This window comes from Miscanthus floridulus, unplaced genomic scaffold (genome assembly GCF_019320115.1).
Source record: "Miscanthus floridulus cultivar M001 unplaced genomic scaffold, ASM1932011v1 fs_202_2_3, whole genome shotgun sequence".
In the NCBI taxonomy this organism is placed as follows: Eukaryota; Viridiplantae; Streptophyta; class Magnoliopsida; order Poales; family Poaceae; genus Miscanthus; species Miscanthus floridulus.
Genome location: NW_027096374.1, coordinates 34074 through 40000, shown reverse-complemented (window position 1 = coordinate 40000; position 5927 = coordinate 34074). Strand labels below are relative to the sequence as shown.

Here is a 5927-nt window from a genome sequence, read left to right as displayed (position 1 = left end):
ACATTGCATATAGTCTTTAAATATGTTTAACAATTACTTCATGTTAAGCACTGCAGCATCTATCCAAAATGCCTACCCAATAAACCCAGGTATCAAGGATATGTGGTACAAAGAATCATCTAGGTAAAGTCCTTAAAGGCAATTCAAATTAAACTCATGCATGAATGTAAGTGGTAGTAGTTCATAACAAGGGGCCTTTGGTACACTTGCCTTCCTCAAAGTCATCCTGGGAGTACTGCTGATCCTACTGGGGGTCCTCAGTCACCTCGAATGGCTCACCCTCTAATCGTGATCCAATCATCAATCAAGCATCATTCCAATCATTACATGCATACAAGATAGAACTCTATTAGAACAGTACACCAAATAGTGAAAACATATGTTGAAAAGCTTACAGATCTGTTCTACGCATTTCTACGAACACATGAGCGAAAGAATCACTCAAATCGGACTTAAAACATGAAAGTTATGCATGAAATAAGATGTAATGGCAATTCTATAAATAAGCTAACCTATTTTCGAATTAAAATAATTAAAAATCTGAATTTAAATGAAATTTGGACCGGGCATACTATTTCTGGAAACTACAGGGACTTGAACGAATAAAAATAGGACTAAATAAAAATTAATTTGAACTGGACTGGACTGCGGGTTGATTACTGGAAAAAGCGGGGGCTTTTCTGCAAAATGCGCTCGGTTGACTGGGGATTTGACCCAACGATTGACCGGGGCTGCTGACTCATCGACACATGGCGGCTGTTCACTGGGCGCGTTGCACCACGCGGGCGTGGGCGCGCTGACGCGGCACGGTGCGCCGGGTCCACGAGTCTACGGTGGACCGGCCACTTAAATCCAACCGGTATCTAATCCGGGCCATCCATGCTAGATCCAACGGCGCAGGGGTGAAAGCCGGGCGGTGGCAGTCGCGCAGAGCGGGCCGCAGCGAAGCAGCAGCTGGGCTGCCGAGTTGGTGCATGCGTGCGGGTGGCAAGCTGGGCCGCGCGGGGTGCGGGCCAGCGCGTCAGCGTGGGGCAGCCGCCAGGTGGGCCGCGCCAGGCAAGGCAGGCCGGGAAGGGGGGAGAAAGAGGGCCGGGCTGGCTGGAGTTGGGCCAGAAGGTGACTTTTTTTTCAAATCAAATGTTTATCCAATTCTATTTTCTCCATTTTCATTTTTAAGCCAAATTCAAATAAGTTTTGAATGCAAATTTCAAATCATCTAGCCCTACACTCAATCAAAACCCATATGACTCGGCATGAATGCAACAAACAAGTTTCTAAACTTATAGTTTATTTTATTTATACAATATTTATTATTTGGTCTATGTTAGAAATACCTAGAAAATGTATAAATAGGGCAAGAATTTAATAGCTAATTTGCAGTAGAATTTTGGGTGTTACATAAGCTAAAAAGCTAAGAGAAGCTTGGAGAACTTGGAAATGAATGGGGGCGTCCTTCCATTAAGCTCCACACCCACTATTTATAGTGTAGAGTGAGGGGAGGGGTACTTGTAGGCAGTAGGGAGGCCGGTGGCCACAGGAGGGCACCACGTGATGGCTAGGGGGCACTGCCCCGCCCTTGGATGCACTGCCTTTGCATCCAAGGGCATTAGTTGCACCTCCAAGGCGGTTGTGGAGACAGAACATGGTGAAACCTAGCCGGTAAGTTGGTTGGTGAAGCTCCAAGTCTATGACAATGGACCCATGGATCCATGGTCTCTCTATCGTGACCATCGGTTGAAACCAACTTAGATCAACGCTTCCTATTGGCTATGGAAGAGCTCCCATGGATCAGTGATGTGTCAATGTGCCAAGTTGGCACTAGGTGGGGCCAGGCGATGACTAGGTGGCATCGGGCGGTGCTGGCCTATGGGCCTAGGTGGCCCTACCATGTCCACTTGCTTCCTTGGTCCATGTTTGTCATCATTTTGGCCAAAATTTGCCATATTTCCTGCATACAAATAATTCTACAAGCACAAGTGGAACTAGGTGAAATTTAAACATAATTCTTGACATGTGATGATGATTTACCATGCTTTTGGGTGGAATGTTGATGGTCAAAATAGGTGTTAGTGACCATCAACAAGCTCCGCCAAGCTACCCCTTTGCTGTCCTCAGCAAAGATGCGGGTTTAGCATGGAATAGGTTGTTGGATCAGGTGTTGCTACTATGTAACACCCTGCAAAGACTTGTATACAAACAAATACTATCTCTTGAGTTGAACATGTTAGCACTTAGAAATTTCACCATCAGTCTTAGCAATGTGGAGCCTATGGCCTTCACCTTGATACAAGTAGTTGCAAGAATGTGTAGCTAGATAGATACTTTTTGCCTACTTTGGTTTAGCTCAAACTTTCTAGAGGTTTTCACATGATTTGAAAATAAAACTTGCCTAAGTTCCTCAGATGGTACACTCAAGTCACTCAATGGTGATTGAAATCATCACTAAGGCCATGAATTTTAGCCTTAATTTCTATCTTAAAGCTTATGTGGAGCTCAAGGTAGGGATAAAAGCATAGCTTACTTGAATTGATTCTATTGCTAAGTCAAACACTTGGATCATAGGAGCAACAAGCCATACAAATTGATCAAGATGTGCATGTGTGTGGTATATTTGGTGGAAGTGGTACTCCTTTGAGAAGTTTCCCTTCTCTAGCTTCTTTTTGAGAGGGCATGGCTACTTTCTTTTTCTCACTCTCTTCTTCTTTTTGAACACTAGAGCTTTTTGCTCTTTTATTCTCTCTCATTTTTTTCTGTAGCCCATGCCTCTCTTTTAATGTAAGACAACATAGAGAGGTAACTTTGATTCTCATAGAGTAATAATAAATGGAATGCATATATGGATGTGTATCCCTAGTGTAGGAATATCATAAATATGTGGGTGTACGTGATCTTGATCAAAAAGCATGAAAGGTTTCTCTACTCAGACCAACAAGGCTTGAAAAAGCTCAGAACAAACAAGCAGCTTTTATGGTGGCTTTATCATGTATGAGTGGATATTTATTTGGCTCTGGTAGGAATTTATCACCATTGAGGAACTTCTAGCAAGAGAGTTTAGCATTTTGCAAAACAAAACTCTAGGTTGTCTTTACCATTCCTCAGATAGGTTCAAAGATTTAGTCTAATCATGGCATACAACATATCTCACAAAAGCCTATTCTTGGTTCTAGCATTTGCATCCAACGAAAGCATTCAACTTAAGATGAACTCTAAGTTTATCATGCTCAAAACTTAAGAAGTATAAGGTTGTGTCACAAGCTTTTGCATAGTATCACATAGCAATTATTTATCATCTCCAAATAATTTATCATCATTTTATTAGAGCAGAGTTTCTCTCGAAATAATTTAAAGGCACTCCTCTCTACATTCTATGATCATGAATATTGAAATATAAAGCAAACATGAATGTAAAGAGAGGGTTTAAGATTTTCATACCTGAGCGGGGAGAGACGTCTCCCCCAAACTTGCCTTTTGCATAGGTTGGAATGTCTTCTGGAGGCACTTTTGATTCTTTTTTTATTGTATATATATATGTGTGTGTGTTGCTTTAAATGCATATCTATCCTATTAGGCATTAGCTACTACAGAACTTTATTTATTAACATAGAGTAGCTAAATGCAACTAATCTATCATGCAATGTAAAGCAAATTTGTTGGAAATGAAATGCAACTAATGAAATGCGGTAAATAAATACAAGGAATAGAAAACTTACCTTTTTGTTGGGCTCAAGGTCATTCGTCGTTGGGCAGAGGTGTTTCCTCTTGTTCCACCTCGAAGGCCTTGTTAGGTTCAGGGGATAACGAGTTTGAGTACAGATCTTTCTTTTTGCGCCATCTCTTTCTATTCTTCTTCTTCTTGATAGTTTCTCAGACTCTTCAACTGGCTTTTGTTTCTTCATTTTGATTCTCTTTGGATGCTTCTTCTTTTCCTATTTCTCATCAAAGAGGGGCTATCTAGAGGCAAAAGCAAATATTTGTTTTCTTCTAGCAAAGTGGAATTGGATTTACCTAGAAGCCACATGTATGAAAGTATTTGCCGTATTAAGGAAAGGACAACCAAGGATTAAAGGTGTATCCTCGGTGTTACCCATATCTAAGATCATAAAATCTATAGGAATAAAGGCACTCCTAACTTTAGCTAATAAATCAGAGGCTACTCCCTCGAGATAACGGGTAGATTGATCAGTTAATTGCACGTAAACTGAGGTTGGCACTAAGGTAGTGTAGAACAATATGTCATATGTTGCTTTTGACAATATGTTAACACTAGAGCCTAAATCACATAGAGCATTATGGAAGGTATGAGTTCCAATGGAGCAGGTAATCACGGGGTTACCGGGATCACCTTTCTTAATGGTAAATGGGGAATCTAATAAATAGGAACCCCAAGAATTTAAAGCATAACCATACTTTGTAGTAACAAGGTTGGCTGTCTCCATTGTTCCCTCGGGTTTGCCAAGAATTCAATCTTTTTCATAGGATGGGATAATAGTAGCAATTTGAGGTAATTGTGTTTCTATCATCTTATTAAAGCTAAGTTGGTTCTTTAAGATAGAAGAAAATTAATCCAATTTAGCATTTATGTTTTCCAACATCTTGTCATGAGCATGCAACTTTTTATTTATACTATCAGTCATTCTACCATTGCTATAAATAAGATCTTTCAAGAAACGTAACTATTATTACCTTGATTATTCAAATGAGAAGAAGAGTAATAATTGTTACCTCCGTGGTTGTTGGACCACTGATTCCAGCCTTGATGTTGTGGATGGAACCTGTTGTCGGTGTTGATGAAGTTGAGGTCCTCTTCGGTTTTGGGACAGGATTTGCCCGAATGTCCAACATCTCCACAGACTTCGCAAGTCATGTGGGAATCCATGGCTTTGAGTGTCTCTTAGGCACTCACCTTCTCATAATGTTCCACTCGCTTTGTGAGTAGATCCATCATAGCTGCAAGCATGTCAATTTGTTTAATTGAATGCATACCTCATTTACAGGGTTGGAGTTGATCGTCGCTCCATCCTTGGTTGGAGACCATCTTCTTGATCAGTGTCTTTGCATCTACAACACTTAGCAAAAAGAATGCACCACCAGTAGCAGCATCTAAATGGCTCCTATCTAACGGCACTAATCCATGGTAGAAGTTCTAGATCAAAAGCCAGTCTTCCATGCCACGGTGTGGGCATGTAGAGACGTACTCTTGCATTCATTCCCAAGCTTCGGGAATCAATTCATCTTCTAGTTGTTGAAAACTAGAGATCTTATTGCGCAGAGCATTAGTCTTCCCCATAGGGAAAAACTTAACTAGGAAAGTGTTGGAACACTTATCCCAGGTATCTACAGCATTGCGGTTAGAGTAAAACCATTGCTTAGTCTTTCCTAACAAAGAGAAGGGGAAAAGGCGAAGACGTATAGCCTCTTGGCTCACTCCCTTAATAGTGAATGTGCTACAAATCTCCAAGAAATGTTGGAGGTGAGCATTTGCATCCTCGTTGGCTTTTCCACAGAACAGACTAGCTTGAACCATCATAATTAATGCTGGCTTAAGCTCAAAGTTAGCGTCCCTATTAATAACATTGGGTTCGATGGCTACATTAGCAGCTGAGGGTGTAGAAAAATAACGAATGGACTTATCGCCCATGATCGTGTAGGGTAGTGATAGGATATGAGAAAGAAAGGATAAACTACTTAGGATAACTAAAAACAACCTAGCTAACAATTCAGCCTTATAAATTCGATGCCAGTTGCCTTCCCCGGCAATAGTGTTAGAAATGCTTGTTGATACTTCTTAACAACTATTAGAGGATTCCGTAATGTAACACCCCAAAATTTGCCACATTTGAAAATAGAGTTAAAATGATTTATTTGTGAATTTTTGTGCACATGAAAACATATGAAAATAAAAAAAATTCATTAATTTAAAATTTATC

General features: G+C 40.5%; 1 non-coding gene across 1 annotated transcript; it reads left to right on the top strand.

The window, feature by feature from the left end:
• Window positions 1-5165: 5165 nt before the first annotated feature.
• On the top strand, window positions 5166-5274 carry LOC136530789 (small nucleolar RNA R71). Its single transcript, XR_010777872.1, has one exon. It is a non-coding gene; the product is annotated as a small nucleolar RNA R71 (small nucleolar RNA).
• Window positions 5275-5927: the final 653 nt, after the last annotated feature.